The sequence below is a fragment of the Clarias gariepinus genome, chromosome 4 (assembly GCF_024256425.1).
Source record: "Clarias gariepinus isolate MV-2021 ecotype Netherlands chromosome 4, CGAR_prim_01v2, whole genome shotgun sequence".
NCBI classification, from domain to species: Eukaryota; Metazoa; Chordata; class Actinopteri; order Siluriformes; family Clariidae; genus Clarias; species Clarias gariepinus.
The window spans coordinates 42,831,362-42,845,179 of NC_071103.1; the positions used below are offsets into that span (position 1 = coordinate 42,831,362).

Consider the following 13,818-nt stretch of genomic DNA (forward strand, 5'->3'; position numbering starts at 1 on the left):
AGGTCAGTTAAAAAAATCTTGAGGTCTGTACTAAAAGAACAAACACTAAACGATGAGAGCTTGCACACATTCCTGTGTGAGGTGGAAGCTATAATAAATGACCGTCCCCTTACCACCGCTACAGACGATCCCACAGACCTGGAGCCCCTGACACCTAACCACCTGCTGCTGATGAAAAAACAGCCAAACTTGCCTCCTGGTCTTTTCAAAAAAGAGGACACTTACGCACGTCGCAAGTGAAAGCAAATTCAGTATCTCGCCGACCTATTCTGGAAGCGATGGGTGCGTGAATACTTGCCCTTGCTTCAGGAGCGCCAAAAATGGTCTCAAGTGAGAAAAAACCTCTCGATTGGAGACGTAGTTCTAATAATTGATGAGTCTTCTCCAAGAAATTCATGGGTCGTCGGACGGATCACGAAAGTGTTCCCTGATAAAAAAGGACTTGTGAGACGTGTACTGGTCAAAACTAAAACCAGTACCCTGGAAAGACCCATCGATAAGCTGTGCCTGATATGTGAAATGGACTGTTAATTACCTTATAAAGTAGTCATGTTCCTTTCATTTGGTACGCAGCAATATGAATACCTTAAGTTAAACCGTTAAAAAATGTTTAAAGTGTTAAGAAAGTTAATTCTAAAGTGTTAAGAAAGTTAATTCAAATTTTAATCCAATAGTAAATGTTGTGGCCCAATTGTAAAAAAAAAGAAAAAACAACAAAACAAAAAATGTGTGTAATTGTCAGTCCTCCTGCCTGTCAATTAGGGGCTGGAAATGTAAGGGCCATATTTCATCCTTGTGATTTGTTGTTATGTTTATCTTATTTCAGTTTATTAGTTAAGCATTAAGCATTAAGTATCATACATATAATTTGTATTGTGACATCATTTCATGTGTTGTTCTGTGACATCACCCCACAGTTATGCAGTTCCATGTCTATCACGCATGTTAGTTGTAGTTGTTGTTAAGACACGGAAGGATACAGAAAGGTGTGGAGCACACAAGCATTTGACCGTGATAACGTGAGACAGTAAGCTAAAAGGAATACAGTAAAATAAGTTGTTGTAACTGTAATCTATCGAAGCTACTGTACAGAACACAGCAAGCGACTTGTCGTGACTACAGTGGATTTATGCAAGAAACTGTAACAACCGTTGTTTTTGATGTTGAAAATAAACAAGAGACAAAGAAATCAACGAAACGTCTGATGTCGTCAGTGACACTGTGTAAGTAAAGACACACGTCAGAACTTGTGAATAACATGCACCTACACAACTTGTTCCTTACTTAAACAGTACACAGTATACATGTTGCACTACCTCAGCCTGTCTGCACAGTGTACACACCTTATGCGAACATTAAACATAGGCTTGTCTTCTGGAGTACTCCATAAAAATATTAATTACTTTAAAAATATAAATGCCCGAAATACTTTATTCTCCAAATGTACAACCCACAGGAACCTTTCTTGGCAGACAAGCACAAAAACACACAGGTAGCATGAAATCAAGAGAAGTATAATTAACTAGCTCTTATCTGACTGCCCTAGGGAACGTGGACTTTCACTACTATTGGTACAATTATAATTTGAACACTTTTTAACACAAAAACTTTGTGTTAATATTGTCAATATAGTGGAGGTTGCTGTGTGCATCTCTCACTCTCGCTCTCTTTGAGACATGCTCTCCTTCTGTCTCCTCTGTCTGTCCATGACCCACTTGCAAGTGTGTGTGTGTGTCTAAGTTTTAACTCTGAGCTGCACAGTCCTTACAAGTGGAGCAGGAAGGAGATATTTATACACACACACGCACACACAGTTATAATACTTTCTTATTACAAACAGCATTATGATTTATTATATATTTTAGAGAGTGTGATGTCATAATTTTTTGTGTGAACTGTGTGATCATGTGTATTTGAGTGTGAATGTGAGTGTGCACATGCATGTGTGTATCCGTTTGTGTGTTCATGAGTGTGTGCGCATGCACGTGACAGAAAGACAGAAGGGTGAGAGCAGCTCTGTGGATGTACTCTGAACTGACTAGTGGATTTTTTATTATTATTGTCAGAATTCAGGACAACTTTTACTTTAAAAAAATATGGGCAGAGAACACACAAGAGGACCAATAATGGACAAAAGATGATTAATAGAAGCAACCAATCAGCTGGTATGTATGGATGTGATTTGTTTATTTTTTTTAAGAATGATGTAAATGCATTCAAATGATTATCTGAAATTGTTTACATTCATGTTGTTGGCTTTTTCACAATGTTAACACCACCTCATGGAAAACTTTATGAGGTAAATGTATCGATGTGGAAATGCTGATTGATTGTCTGTGTGGTAGTGGGTACAGCTTCTTAGGTGGAATGCAAATATTATGTGTAATAGCATTTTCCTGCAAAATGATGAGACTTACTGATTTTAATACTACTGTCTCACACTGCTTCATCAGTCTTATCTTCATCATCAATTTTCACCTGCATCACTAAAGCCCCACCTACGTGAGTACCTACTGGATCTTACAGTCTTTATCACAGTCTAATCTAATCACCAATCTCTATGAATCCCCTGATCCTTAAACTGTAAACCCTCTAATTTCTGCACATAACATCATTTGGTCTATGACTTAAGTCCAAACGTTATTTAAAAAGTTCCCAGTGTTTAGAGTCTAGTTATGGAGTTATAGATTTTTTAAGTAGCTTTTTCTCTGGGCCGAAGCACCTGAGAGTGAGTTCTGTAATATAGTTTCTAGTATATGCATAGTGCTATATGTAATTATTTCATCCATACGGGTTTTATTGGACAAAATGGTTTCCACACTTAGTATTAAGCAGCACAGAGAACATAACCTAATCCAGCAGATAATGAAAAGTTTATGCTCACGGTTGCTTTTTTTTATGCATCATGCACTATTAATTTGTTAAATTAATAAAATAAGGGTAGTGTTTGTGTTAAATCAATCACCTCTGCTATAAAGAAGGAAAATTTAAGTCATATCAATTCAGTTTTATTTATATAGAGATTTTACCACTGGACAGCATTACAGGAATCAGGGGTGAGATTATACATCTGTTAATTCCAGAGTTGAAGAAGCAATGAAAAACCACGAGGAACCGGACTCAAAAACAGTACCCATCCTTATTTGGGTGATGCCAGATAGTACGACCAAAATCTATACCTGTGCTATAAGGGTAATTTAAATCTCACGGTATCTCAGAAGTGCCATGTGTAAGTCACTCTGGATAAGAGCATCTGCCAAATTCCTAAATGTAAATGTGTATCTTGACAGAGAGATAGATAGACCGATAGAGAGAGAGAGAGAGGTTGGCTTTTTTTCTGAGATTTGTGCTGCATTGGCTTTTCTGTGGGATCAGACCAGACGAGTTGGCCTATGGTCTCCATGGGCATGGATGAGCCTTGGGTGCCCATGATCCTGTCACCAATTTACCCAGGTATAAATGATGACTACTGTTGTTAACTTCACTTATCATTGTAGACTGCACCAGGTTGCCACTAGTATGATGCCATATTTCTAGTTGTATCTAATTTTCTTTCTTTCTGTCTTTCTTTCTTTCTTTCTTTCATTCTTTCAAGTCATTTTTTTCAGTTTCAGTTGCCCCACATCAGGGCACAGTGTTTTTCACTGTGAAAAATTTTATTCCCAGCCTCAGGTAGTGTCTTTACCCATAATATAAAAGCTGCTTGTTCCTGAAAATCAAGCATTTTTTTTTTTTTTTTTTACATATCTGTTTGTACTTTGCTTGAATGTGTTTGCACTCATTGTGGTTGTGTTATATCTTATGTCTCAAAACTTTCCTCCTTCCTAAGAATTCCTATACACAGTACTTATCAAAAGGGGCAAGCTTTCTTATTCAATGTGAAATAACACATATTGCATAAGTACAACACCAACAACAACAGACAGTTGTTGGTTTAAGACACAGAGGTCAGTTGTTCTGGAATAGTTCTCGAAAGTTCTTGTTAAGTGCATTTGCAAAACCAATCAAGCCCCATGATAAAAATGGCTCTCATGAAGACCTTACTTTTTCATTTAGAGTTACCAGTCTCACAAAATAAACAATTAACAAACAGCACTTTGGATTAAAGCTAATATAAAGCTTTACAGAGCAGATCTCAACAAATGAGATTATGAAAATATTTTAAACATCTTTAGCATTGTTATACAGTGTAGAAATAAATAAAAATGATGAGTGACCATGGAACTAGAAGGTTGACTGGCAGTATGGTAAATAAAAGTTCAGTTAAAAAAAATCACTCCATTTTAGTACAAAATCAGAATTGAGTACAGAATAAGATTCCGGTTTACTGGCCAAGTACGATAATACACACAAGAAATTTAATTCCATCTGTTGGTGATTCTCAAAGGTACATAACACTACATTTTGTTTATGAACAAGACAAACTACAAATACAAAAATACACAGGAAGTACACAACATTCAACAAGTATACACATTAAGTAAATATAAATGTATGTAACAGGACAGCAATTTGCATAAAGTGTGAGCATGGTTGTGCAAATAACAGTGTTGTATATCAAATATGACAAAGAAGGTTTTTTTTTGTATGTTTGTACAATACCCATATACAATTGGCCAAAACAGTATTGCTGCTGATTTACTTATATATGTTTATTATTATTATTTAAGTCATACCTATAATACAGACAATGTGTGTCATAAAAGCTATTTCTGACATTTATGCAACATGGGTTGACCAGTCTTGCTTCCCTAAAAATTCAAGTAGAAAACTTCAGCCATTTCGCAAAGATGATTTTATATCCTCCTGAGACCTGAAAGAAAAAAAGTTTCATATTTACATTTTTTTAATATAACATAAGTCTGTGACATGTCAAAAACATATCTCACAGATTTTTTAAAAAAAACTTTATTTAAAAGTTATTAAAAGTTTATTTATTAGTTTTACCATGTCTCTTGTAATGGACACTGGGTCTTGCTTTGTCGATAGAAGTACAATGAATTTTAGTTGTATTTAGTAACATATAATATAGGTATATTTATAATAAGTAATATAGTTGAAAGCAACAATGAACAGGCCTAAGCACCTTGCGCCATCACCACCCAGGCAAAGCTATGATGTCACTCAATGTGATGTCACTGAACGGCTCGGGTTACTTTGCTCTGACCCTGTTCCCTGAAAAGGCGGGAACGAGATGCTGCGTGAAAATGCTATGGGAAACATCTTGTCATGTTGCCGGTTGTAAAGCATGTGTGTATCAAACACGTCAAATTTTTGCCTTTTATAACCTCGGTGGGTGACGTCATCTGATAAGACGCACCTGCAGGTTATAAATAGGAGTGAACCGGAAACATACCTCAGATGGATTTGTCTTAACGGACGTCCGGTCACTTAGGCAGTGCGGCATTGGGACGCAGCATCACGTACCCGCCTTTTCAGGGAACAGGGTTACAGCAAAGTAACCTGAGACGTTCCCTTTCAAAGGCTACACTCGATGCTGCATGAAAACGCTATGGGAACAAGAGTGCCAACGCCGCCACACTGCAAGTGTCTGGACTCCAAGGTTGTGTAGCGTGTGCGCACATGGCCGAGAAGGTCTCAGAACTATGTCTGGGTAGCTGACTCGAGGACCTGTGAGCCCATAGCATGAACATCCAGACTATAAATGTAACAAATGCGGAGAGGACAACCCTCCTTGTCACACACTTGCTGCAGGGGAATACCTCTTGCTAGTGCAATAGATGAGGCGAACCCCCTGGTTAAATGAGCCCTGATTCCTAGAGGCGAAGTGAGCCCAAGCGCCTCATAGGAAAGGGCAATAGCCCAGTGTAGTGGCGGCCGCCCCCCGGTTGCGGCCCCAGACCAAAAGACAAAAGCTGCTCTGACTTACACCACTAGAAATCTGAAGAGCACGTACTGGACACAGTAAGTGAAGTCTCTCCTGCTCCGAAGCTGTAAAGGCGGAGGACAGAAGGCTTCAAAAACAATAGGGTGCATGTTGGCAAATGTGTGCGGAGAGGACCAACTCTCCGCGTCACACACTTGCTGCAGGGGAATACCTCTTGCTAGTGCAATAGATAAGGCGATCCCCCTGGTTGAATGAGCCCTGATTCCTAGAGGCGAAGTGAGCCCACGCACCTCATAGAAGAGGGCAATAGCATCTCTCACGCAGCTTGCGGCCCCAAAACAAATCTGCTCTGACTTATGCCACTGGCTGATGCGGTGGACGTAAATCTGAAGAGCTTGTACTGGACACAGTGAATGAAGTCTCTCCTGCTCCGAAGCTGTAAAGGCGGAGGACAGAAGGCTTCAAAAACAATAGGGTGCATGTTGGGAATGAAACTTTCGGAAGATAGTTAGTGGGGATGCAAAATGGCCCTGAGTAGCCCAGGGGCAAAGTCTAGGCAGAATGGGGAGACTGACAGATCTCCGATCCTCTTAGAGAGGTAACACCATTAAGAAAAACCATCTTGAGGGTCAGAAACCTAAGGCGCTGAATCTAGTGTTTCAACAAGGGGGCACAAGACCGAGGACAAACCGAGGACCGAGCAGAAACTCCAGCACTGAACCAATTCGGCAGTGGACTGGGTCTACCTGCTTCGTCATCCACCAACTTTCAAATAAATTCCATTTGAGGGCATGAGCTCTTCTAGGGGAGGCAGCCCTAGCACTTAGAATAGTCTTAATTACGCTGGCTGGAAGACCAGCTTTCAATTCAATTCAATTCAATTTTATTTATATAGCGCTTTTAATTGTCCCAAAGCAGCTTCACAAAAAAAAAAAATTTAAGATTTTTTTTTTTTTAGAAAAGAAAAGAAGCTTGACTTAGTTGGTCCTGTTCAGGGACCGCCAAGGCGTACAGACGCAGGGGCTGGAAGTCAGAGAGTAGTAAAGGGGACATTTGCTGATCTTACGAGGCAAAGAGGTCCACCTCTGCTACATGAAATTTCCCAGAATGTAAATCGCTCTGAGGGACAGGAACCTGGTGCGCTAGCTATTTAGCGGCGCGAGCACAGTCTGCCCTGGTGATTAATATATGAGACTGCCATAGTTCAATTCAATTCAATTCAATTTTATTTATATAGCGCTTTTAACAATGGTCATTGTCTCAAAGCAGCTTCACAAAAAAAAAAATTAAAGAATTTTTTTTTTCTAGAAAAGAAAAGAAAATATTTGGAAGTGTGTATGTGTGAGAAAAATGTGTCTAGATAATAATGAAATGAATGAATGATGAATGAAATGTCTCTGATGAGCAAGCCAAGGGTGACGGCGACAGTGGCAAGGAAAAACTCCCTAAGATGGCAATAGGAAGAAACCTTGAGAGGAACCAGACTCAACAGGGAACCCATCCTCATCTGGGTAATAACAGATAGAAATAACATCATGTGTGTTGTGCAGGTGAAAGTTTAATATAACAGAAGTTGTGTAGATTCAGTTCAGCAGTAGGTGCCGAGGGCAGATGGCGTCTGGATCACTGGAAGCACAGGAGCAGGATGGTAGCTCCAGCCATCATAAAGCAGAATCTAGCTGGAGCAGGTCCTTCTCAAGATGCCTTAGAAACCTCGCAGGGTTGGCCTTTGTCTACTAAAGCTGGCACAATCTCCAGATGCCTCGGGATGGGTAGAGAAATACAGAAAAGATGGAGAGAATTAGCGTAGTTGCCATTCAGGATAGGTGTATTGGAGTATGAGGTTATGGGATGAGTTACGCGTATGCCAGATTAAAGAGATGCGTCTTGAGTCTACTTTTAAATTGGGAAACCGTGTCTGCTCCCCGAACAGTGTCTGGAAGGCTATTCCAAAGCTTTGGAGCCAAATATGAAAATGCCCTGCCCCCTTTTGTAGATTTTAAAATTCTGGGAATTACCAGAAGTCCGGAGTTTTGTGATCTTAAGGGACGTGGTGGATTATAGCGTATCAAAAGACTGGTTAGGTATGTGGGAGCTAAACCATTTAAAGCCTTGTATGTAAGTAGTACTATTTTGTAATTAATTCTAAATTGAACAGGTAGCCAGTGCAGGGATGATAGTATAGGTGTTATATAATCATATTTTCTGGATCTAGTGAGAACCCTGGCGGCTGCATTTTGGACTAACTGTAGCTTGTTTATTGAGGATGCAGGACAACCACCTAGTAATGCATTACAATAGTCCAGTCTGGAGGTCATGAATGCATGAACTAGCTTTTCTGCATCAGATACGGATAGGATACTCCTAAGTTTGGCAATATTTCTAAGATGGAAAAAGGCTGTTTTTGTGATATTGGAAATATGAGTTTCAAAAGACAAGTTACTGTCTAATATCATGCCCAGGTCTTTTACTGTTGAGCTGGTAGTAACAGTACATTCTTCTAAACGCAGGCTGAATTGTGAAAGCTGTTGTGTGCTGGTTTTTGGGCCGATGAGCAATATCTCTGTCTTATCTGAATTTAGTAAAAGAAAAATATTGGTCATCCAATCTTTTATGTCCTGGACACACTCTGTTAATCTAGACAACTTGGGTATTTCATCTGGTTTTGTTGAGATGTATAATTGGGTATCATCAGCATAACAATGGAAACTAATCCCATGCCTTCTAATGATGTTTCCCAGGGGAAGCATGTAAATTGAGAACAGGAGAGGTCCTAAAACTGACCCTTGTGGGACCCCATATTTCACTGGCATTACATCAGACGGTACTCCATTTAGATCTACAAAATGGTATCGATCAGACAGGTATGATCTAAACCATTTTAATGCCTGCCCCTGAATACCTATATGATTTTGTAGGCGATCTATGAGAATATTATGATCTATGGTGTCGAATGCAGCACTTAGATCAAGTAAGACTAGTATTGAGATGCAGCCTTGGTCTGAAGCTAAAAACAAGTCGTTTGCAATCTTAACTAGTGCAGTTTCTTTACTATGATGAGGCCTGAAACCTGACTGAAATTCTTCTAGGATGTTGTTTTCCTGCAAGAGTGTGCATATTTGAGCTGATACTACTTTTTCTAATATTTTTGATATGAACGGAAGGTTTGAAATCGGTCCATAATTTGTTATTTCATTCGCGTCCAAATTAGATTTTTTAAGAAGCGGCTTAATAACTGCCAGCTTCAAAGGTTTAGGGACGTGACCTAGATATAATGAAGAATTAATAATGTTTAGAAGTGGCTCTCCAACTGTAAGCATCACTTCTTTTAAAAATCTGGTTGGTATTGGGTCTAACAGGCACGTTGTTGATTTAGCTGAGGTGATAAGTTTATACAGCTCTTCCTGTCCTATACCTGTAAAGCACTGAAAATCTAAATGCGAAGCTCTAGGCTGAACTAGATCATGAGATGCTATTAGAGGTTGAACCTCTGTTATTTTCTTCCTTATGCTATCGATTTTTTCATTAAAGAAGTCCATAAAATCTTCACTACTAAAATGTTGTGGAGTACTCTCTGCAGGCATCTTAGGTTTTGTTAGGCGGGCTACTGTACTAAATAAGAACTTGGGATTGCTTTGGTTTCTTGCTATCAGTTGGCTAAGATGCTCGGTCCTAGCGGTTTTTAGAGCACGTCTATAGCTGCACATACTGTCTTTAAACGCAATTCGAAAAACTTCTAATTTAGTTTTTCTCCATTTTCGCTCAAGGTTATGGGTTGCTCTCTTTAGGGCGCGAGTATGACTATTGTACCAAGGAGCAAGTGTTTTATCTCTAACTTTTTTTAATCTGATGGGAGCAACAGTGTCTAATGTACTGGTAAAAATAGTACCCATGCTGCAAGTCACTTCATCTAGATCGTCTGCATTTAGGGGTCTAATAAGAATTTGGGACAGATCCGGTAGATTACTTGTGAATCTGTCTTTAGTGGTTGGATTCATATTTCTAACAAATCGATAACGTGGAGAGACACAGCTAATCTGTTCTACGGGTAGAGTATATATCAGGAGGTGATGATCTGTAATATCATCACTTTGAGGTGAAATCTCTATATTAGAGACATCTATACCATGGGATATAATTAAATCTAGTGTATGATTACAGAGGTGAGTTGATCCATTTATATTTTGTTTAACCCCAAAGGAATTTAGTAAGTCCGTAAATGCGAGGGCTAAAGTGTCGTTAGCATCATCTACATGAATGTTAAAGTCACCTACTATCAACACTTTGTCAGAGTTAACAATTAGGTCTGATAGCAGATGTCCAAATTCTTTTAAAAAAATCGGCATATGGCCCTGGGGGTCTGTACACGGTGGCCAGAGTAAAATATAGCGCGGGTTTATTATGTATTTCATTAAGTGCAACATTAATGACGAGCACTTCAAATGAGTTAAACCTGGGCCTTACTTTCTGAGTAACAGTGAGTACATCTTTGTAGATAGTGGCGACACCACCACCGCAACCAGTTAGACGGGGCTCGTGCTTATAAAAATATCCTGACGGAGTAGACTCATTCAGACCAATATATTCATTTGGTTTAAGCCAGGTTTCAGTGAGGCAGAGTGCGTCAAGGCAATAATCTGATACCATTTCATTAACAATAAGTGCTTTAGGCGCAAGGGATCTAATGTTGAGAAGTCCAAACTTTAGAGGTAGACTTCGATTACTTATTTGGCCTTTTTCTGGTTTAATGGTTACCAGATTGTTTCGGCTGGATTTAACGAATTTATTCTTTTTTCTCACTATTCGGGAAACAGACACAGTTTCTATAGTACAAGCTATGTGTGTGCGTCTATTAGTATGGTGGGTTGTATTGTGGCTGATATCTAAAGAATCTGAGGTATGACTTACCGCCAGTCAGATGGTTCGCAATGTCCTGGAGATGTTGTCAGAGAGGACCGCTGCTCCGGCTCTGCTAGGGTGCAGGCCATCTGTGCGGTAGAGCCTAGGATGCTCCCAGAAAACATTCCAGTTATCAACAAAGGGTAATCTCTGTTGTTGACACCAAGATTGTAACCATTCATTGAAGGAAAATAATCTACTGAACCTCTCGATTCCTCTCTGAAATGTCGGAAGTGGTCCAGACACGACGATCTTTGTCGTGGGTGATGTGCTGCGGACCTTCTCAACCAGGCTCCTGAAGTCCTTCTTTAGGATCTCCGTCTGCCTCAGCCTGATGTCGTTGGTGCCAGCATGAAGAACCACAGCTCGAATGTTCTTCCTCAGGGCCGCAGGCACCTGTGCAGCAACATCAAGAACACGTGCCCCAGGTAAACAGCGCGTGTATGCCTTACCTTTAGCTGTGGTAGCACACACGTGCCGGACAATGGAGTCTCCGATGACCAGCGCGTCGTGTGCCGTCTCACGGAGAGGAGCGAACAGTTTCAGGTTGAGATCTCGAAGACGGGTGGTGGCGGAGGAGGAGAGGTCCTCGCCCGGGGCTTGGCATGCGTCTTCTGGCGCGCTGCTGCAGTATCCAGGCCCCGTGTTATCCCAGCGCCGGGGTGAAGGAAACCTGGGCGGGCTGCGTCCTCGGTGCGTTGGACCTGGGAAGAGAAGCACGTGGAGTAGAGGTTGTCGGAGAATTCTCATGCCAAGAAATAGCCGGTGCGAAAGAGCGTAAACAAACTTGTGATAGCTGGGCTAACGGGCTAGCGATGCTAATGGAAAGCCGGCTAGAAGTGGTGTGCTGCAAAACAATTAAAACTTATACGAAATAAACTTATACGAAAACGATATAACACGCGTTTCGAGTGAATATATTATAAGGTAGTATGAAATACTTATCTGTTATATGTTTACTCTTCGTAAGGGGACGAAAAAGTAGAAAAATTGGTCAGTCTGGCGGAGCTCGGAAAAAAGCAGCGTCGTCGTGAAAAGGACGTTGTCCACCCGCACTAGGACATGGTAGTCTCAACTGTTGTAAGAAGTGCTTTAGGGCCAGAAATAGAGCCATCATTTTGAGGCACTTGATGTGCCATGCAAGAAGATTGCCTCTCCAGCTCCCTTGGGCTGGACGGTCATCTAAGACCGCACCCCAGCCCATGAGGGTCTGTCGTTAGCATCTGCGACAACAAGATAAACTTAGAGTAGGACCCAGAGTCTGAAACTGGGGTCTGAACCACATAGGAAGGGTACGAAGCACCTGGCGCGTAGCCCTTATCGGGGATTGGCCCTAGAGTAAAATTCCCTGGTTCTTAGCCACAACTGAAATGCTCTCATAAGCAGAAGGCCCAATGGTGTCACTGTGGATACAGCTGCCATGAGAGATAAGATCTCTGAAAGTGATGGTCACTTTCTGGTCTAGCTTGATTTCCTTGAGGGTGTTGAGAATGGATTCGACACGAGCGGGAGACAGCTGTGCCCGCTTACACTCGAATCCCATGTAACACCCACATATGTTGTCCTCTGAACAGGAAAGAGCATGCTTTCATGGCGTTGGATCTCAATCCTAAGAAACAAAGATTAGCTAGGACGACATGCTGATGTCGAAGCGCTAGCTACTGAGACTGGGCCAGCCAGTCATGTAATTCAAATACGGATGCTCTGGAGTCGTAAGAGACAGAACTACATCCATGTATTTTGTTTATGTGTGGTAAAGCCCACAAAATCTAAAAATTGGACGCAGCCCCCTGTTCCTCTTGGCAACCAAGAAATACTGAATGTAGTAGCCTGACTCTCTGTCTGGTAGGGGAACATGTTACATGGCCCCATTTCCCAGCAACTTCTGTCAGCAGATGCGCACTTTCCGGTTTCATGGAAGTGGAGACCATGCCATTGAAATGCAGAGGGTGATGTGAGAACTGAATCCTGTAGTTTCTCTCTACAGTGCTTAGTACCCAAGGAGATATACTTGGCAGTAGCTTCCATGCTGCCAGTTTCTCAAAAAGGGGCAAAGTCTCGGCAGCTTGGTTAAACAGGGGGGATTGTTAGATGTTCGGCATCCTGAAACATGACAGGGAAAAAAAACGAAGAACTAACATTTTATTGGAGACTGGTGTTGCCCGAAACAGTCAGACCCGGTCGAGACTGGGTGGCCGACAGTCCCGACTCTTGAGCACGGCGGGGAAGAAATTTATAATTTACTTGTTATATAACTTCGCCTCATGAACCTAGTGGTGACCGAGTTATTGACATCGCCAAGTAGGCCGGGAGGCGAGATGGGGCATCAAGGAGGAATGCACGATCCTTCTCCTTGATGCCCCTGAGATTCAATCACAAGTGCCTCTCCGCGGAAACCATCGCAGCTATAAAACGGCCGATAGCACAAGCCGTTTGCTTTGTTGCACGAAGAGACAAGTCTGTGGCCCGGCGTAATTCTAATACGCCCTACCTTGAAGAGCCCCGCCAGTACTCAAGTCTCTCAGCAGGTCAGCCTGGTAGGCGTGCAAAACCGCCATGGTGTGCAATGGAGCACCAACCTGACCTGCTCCCTGAAAAGCTTTTCCCTTTAGGGAGGATAAAAAGTCTACACAGCTTAAAAGGAAGTAATAGCTTTTCAGGAAGGATGATGTCCCGGGAGAGAGATAGCCTGGGAGCGTCTCTTCTATCTGCGTGTCATCATATAACCCCGCGCTTCCACTTCAACTATGTTTAAATAAATTAATAAGTTGATGGCAGGAAAACACGGGATAAATACAGCTTACTCCATGAAAGGGTTAACTCATATGGAGATTGCTAAGAAAAGGGGAGAGAGCGTCGTTGAGGCTCTGCCCCCGGCCACCCGACAGAACCTGCCGTCTATGTTTTTATTTTTATTTTTTTAATTAACTTGTTTTTTTAAGTGCTTAGAGGCTATTACCATCTTCGCGGAAGCAAGAGAGGATGTTTATCCTTGCCCATTCACAAGAAGCGCCAGGGCCTGCTTAAGAGCGGACAGAGGAATTTCCCGATCCGATGAGAACACGAAAAAA

At 41.4% G+C, this 13,818-nt stretch overlaps 1 protein-coding gene across 1 annotated transcript in view; it reads left to right on the top strand.

The window, feature by feature from the left end:
- Positions 1–2,105: 2,105 nt before the first annotated feature.
- LOC128519948 (SH3 and multiple ankyrin repeat domains protein 1) overlaps positions 2,106–13,818 on the top strand; it is a 158,400-nt gene continuing 146,687 nt past the window's right edge. The window contains exon 1 of the mRNA XM_053493928.1: positions 2,106–2,165. The gene's annotated coding sequence lies outside the window, so the exon portion shown is untranslated. The remainder of the gene's footprint in view (positions 2,166–13,818) is intronic.